We start from the raw sequence: 4,336 nt of genomic DNA, 5'->3' as shown, positions 1-4,336 counted from the left end.
CCTGCCTCTTCTCTGCTGTGGGGTGAGAATGAGAAAGGCACAAGTGCACAGGCTGAACTCCCAGCTCTTACATCCAGCGATTCTGTGATTCTGAGGAAAGTGGTGTGAATGGAAGTGCCAGGCAAATCGAAGCCATCACCAAAACCCCAAAAGGTATGGTGGGTGTTTGTACCGTGGAATGTCTAGGTGTTCTGAGATGGGCTAAAGGACAATTGATTTTCTGCCCTCTGAGATAGGTGTAGTTAAACCCAGGGACATGTGGAGTGGTGTTCTATCTCATGGTGGGATTTGACGGGATGTAGCATGGTGGCAGAGACAAAGAGCACACGGAGTTTGGTGAGAACACCAGCCTCTCATAGCAGGAGTTCCTTAGATGAGTCTCAGCCTTTTCAACCCTCATTAGCTCACCTGTGAAATAATACAATTAATAGTAACAAACACATTTGGCAGTTTTATGTGCCAGCTACTGCTCTAAACCCTTTAAAGGTACACACTGACTTAGATCCTTAGAACGACCCTGCGATGCAGGAACTGTTACTATCCACATTTTACCCACGAAAGAAAGTTCAGTTACTTGCCAAGCCCATAGCTGACAGGTTGGGGTACTGGGGTTCAAATCCAGTCTTTGGCCTCCAAAGTGAGTACTTAACCACTAAGGGGACTGTGAGGGGCTCATGAGCATCCACATGCGGAATTGCTTTAGACGTGAAAGGTAATCTGAGCCTGTGAGAGAACAGTGTTAATAACATTTAACAACAATCACAGTGGGAGATACCTCTGTGCCACTTGCTCTCTCCAGCCTCAGTCTTTTCCTCTGTGAAATGTGGGAGGGGAGGTTTTGCTTAAGATAATCTCTAAGATCCCTTCCACTTCTCAGAGTCTGGTATGAAGGTGCCCCTGTCCTCATGTGGGGCTGAGAGGAGGGCCAGCCGTCCAATGTAGCCTGTTTTGCTTCCTAGAAGGCCAGAAGGCCAGCCTCAGACTCATGTGCTTGAGCAACACCAAGAGTCAGAGGTGGAATACGGCCCACCCTGACCTTGGGGCCACCCCAGAACAGGAATGGAAAAGACCAGTGCGTAGGGCTGGGGCACCAGAAGGAGGGCTGGGGAGTTGGCCTGACAGCCTCCTGAAACTCTGGGGCTCAAGGTGTCTGGTGCAGCCCTTCTGCTGGGGTGGGTGGGGTGGAGGAGGTTGTGAGCTGGTGGTTGGCTACCTGGGTTTCAAGGAGAGCAAAGGACACCACAGAGCGATTTATGACAGCTGCTCAGTAAGTGTTTTTATCCCTCCAGGAACAGGGCTTATTGTGGAGTGAAGGGGAGTGGGAGGGTGAAGCAAAAGGTGTGGGAGGGGGGCGTCTAATATATAGACCAGCAGGAGCCCGACTGACTCACCAAGAAGGGCTGGGCTGTTCTGTCCGGGCCAGTGTGTGGGAAAGGGTTTACTGAGAAGGGGACATTTCTGTAGGGCCAACATGGATGTGTAGTGTTTCAGCAGGCAGAGGAGGAAGGGGAGGGGCAACCCGGGCAAAGCAGGAACTCCCAGCAGTTCCGAGAGCAGGGTACTTGTGCGTTTGGGGGGTACGGGGTGAGGCTGGAAAGTTAGCTCACGGCCAGAGAGCGAGTGCAAAAGGCCTGTGTACCAGGCTGAGGGTTACCCTTCAGCCCGACTGCCTTGGAAGGTCTTGGAAGATTTATTTAAAGCTTTATTAAAAATATGCATTGTATGCTTTTTATTATACAAGCATTCATGCCCACAGAAGAATGTATAGAAGGGACAGAAAAGGATAAAGAAGGACAAAATCCCCAGAGATAGCAGCTGGAGAGGACCCGGCTGCTGCAGGTTTTCAGGGATGTATACCCAGACGCCAGCTGTCTCCAGCGGGCTCGCAAGGTCCCAGGCTAATTCACCTCCTGTAGAGAAATGCACGGCCCTGCAACCTGTAAACATTCTGGAATCAGGGCAAGGAGCTTAGGGGGACTCGGTAACAGAGGGTCCAGGCAGCAGACCAGTCAGGCAAAGTCAGCGGCAGCCCCGCCCTCGCCACCCAGGCTCCCTGATAGTCTGAGGTTTCCTCCCGCCGGCCAGGACCCCACCGCGGGGTCGGTGCAGATCCCGGAGGGCGCCCAGCGGGTGGCGGCCGGCAAAGCTGGCTCGCGAGCGCCGCCTCCACTTCTGCGCTGCTGGGGGCTCGTCCAGCCCGCGCGGTTCCGGGCGGAGAAAGTCGGGTGGAGCAGCCAGCTGGGCCGGCAGCGGCTACCTGACAGCTGTGAGCCCAGCGGCGGCGCCAGCAGGTGGAAGGGAAGGCAGAGACGCCCAAGGTACCTTGGAGGACGGTTGCGGGGTGGGTGTTCTTCCAGCCCCCTCTGTCCCGGGCAGCCCGGGAGGGCGGCGCTTCCTGCCTGCTTGCCCCGTGGCAGCCAAGGTGTGTGAGCTGCTCGCATATGTGTGCGAGCACATGGAGCTCCCGGGAGGGCCTACTGGGGACTGTGCACCCGGGAAGGGGACAGCTGGCTCCCCTACCCCTGTCCCCAGGCCTGGCCTGGCCCTGGATCCCTTCCCTCAGATAATCTTATCACTCAGAACCTTGAGAGGGACTGGAGGGGGGCCCGGGGAAGGGGGGACTGAGATCAGGAAGGGCCCTCAGGGGCACTTTGGCCACATCCAGCCTGTTCGTTTTACAGATGAAGAAGCCGAGGCTCAGAGTGGTGAAGTGACTGGCCCAGAGTCACAGGTCTAGAAACCAGGACTCCTTACCTACAAGTCAGTGCTGCTAGGAGCCCTGCCACGTGGGCCAGGACAGCAGCAGGGCTGTTGTGTGTGCAGAAACAAACAACTGGGAGAGACAAGGTCGGAAAGGCAGAAACAGACACAAAAAGAACCTCCCAGAACAAAGGAAGAAGGTCAGGAAATGGACTACTACTTGGCTGTACTTCCTCCCGGCCCCATGTATGCTGTGGTCTGGCGTGTGACTCAGCCGGCCTGCTGACTCTGCCCAGGTGTGTGTGTGTGTGTGTCTGTGTGCATGCGTGTGTCTGTGTGCATGTCTGTATGTGTGTGCACACGTGTGTATGTGCGTTTGTGTGTGTGCATGGGGATGTGGTGAACTTCCCCAAGCATGTGGGAAAGCCCTCTGAATTCCTATGTCTGTCCACTCACACAATCAGCTTGGACAAGGGAAAACGTAATAGTAGTGGATGATGTGGTGAGGAATGTTGGTTGGGATCAGATGGTTGGAATTATTGGAATTGTGGCAAGGAGTGGTGGAAGGCCTAGAGTGTTAGGCTAGGGAACTTGAACTTCATTATTAGGCCTGGGGATATTTGATGGTTGAAGAGAAGGGCATTGCTGTTATTGGGGCTAGGTTCAGAAGAACTTGGAGTTTGGCAGCCATATTTGGGATGTACCAATAGTGAAGGAGGCTGCGGGAGGAGAACCTGAGAAGGAGAAGATTGCAGTGACTGTGTGCGGCTGAACAGGGCTGCTGGGAATGGAGAGGAAGGGGCACGACCAGAGACATTGCTAAAAGGGGTGTTTGTGTGAGAGAGAAATAGTCTGTTATAGGCCAGGGCCTGTGGCAAGACATTTTCTCACATGCTTTCATTTAATCCTCCCAACAACCTCATGAGGCAATTATTACCTCTACCCATTTTGTAGAAGAGGAGACTGACAGTCAGACAGGTTAAACAACTTGTCCAAGGTCACACAGCAAATAAGTGGTGGGACAGGGATTTGAACCCGGAGACAGATGGAATAGATCTAATCTGGTAGCTGAATAAATGTCAGAGGCTAGAGCAAAGGAGATCACCATGATGGAGATTTGGGTTCCCGTGCTAGGCAGGGAACCCTAGGAACGATGATTGAAGATGTGGGAGCCTGTGATGGACCATGAATGGGGACAGGGCTGTAGCGGCCATCGGTTCTGTATCCCCGGCCTCGAGGCTTCTTGTTGTGCATTTGCTGAGCGTGCTCCGGGGAAGCAGGCTTGAGCCTGCAGGTGCTGGGATGCTGGAAGGTGGCCGAGAGAAGCTATGCTGAGGGAGGCTGGTGGGAGGTCTCCCGGGATCTGGCAAGTCAGTCACCAGATTCATATCGCTCCCTTGCATTTCTTTCACACAGAACAACTGCATGTTCTGTCTCAGTGCCCAGGGGCCTCAGGCTTTGCCATGACTGCTTGGGCGAGAGTTAGTTGAGGTTATCCTATGGCCCCAGGCCCTGGTTCCCTCCTATGTTTGCTCTATAAAAAGGGCTAGGCAGATCCTAAAGATGTGGTTGTAGACTGTTGTGGAATTCCCCAAGTGCCATTTCTGGATCCTAAGAACAGGGCCAGGACCTCTTG

General features: G+C 53.9%; 1 protein-coding gene across 5 annotated transcripts in view; it reads left to right on the top strand.

Moving 5' to 3' along the window:
- Positions 1-1,224: 1,224 nt before the first annotated feature.
- CRACR2A (calcium release activated channel regulator 2A) overlaps positions 1,225-4,336 on the top strand; it is a 140,575-nt gene continuing 137,463 nt past the window's right edge. For 2 of the 5 annotated variants that reach the window (XM_019660957.1, XM_019660952.1), the window contains exon 1: positions 2,103-2,318. The gene's annotated coding sequence lies outside the window, so the exon portion shown is untranslated. Of the gene's footprint in view, positions 1,268-2,102; positions 2,319-2,681; positions 2,901-2,922; positions 2,997-4,336 lie in introns of those variants that run through there. The other 3 variants (XM_019660955.1, XM_019660953.1, XM_019660954.1) reach the window with 3 other exon arrangements.

This window comes from Hipposideros armiger, unplaced genomic scaffold (genome assembly GCF_001890085.2).
Source record: "Hipposideros armiger isolate ML-2016 unplaced genomic scaffold, ASM189008v1 scaffold_332, whole genome shotgun sequence".
Taxonomy (NCBI): Eukaryota; Metazoa; Chordata; class Mammalia; order Chiroptera; family Hipposideridae; genus Hipposideros; species Hipposideros armiger.
The sequence above is the reverse complement of the archived record's forward strand: the minus strand, read 5'-3'. Positions and strand labels throughout refer to the sequence as shown.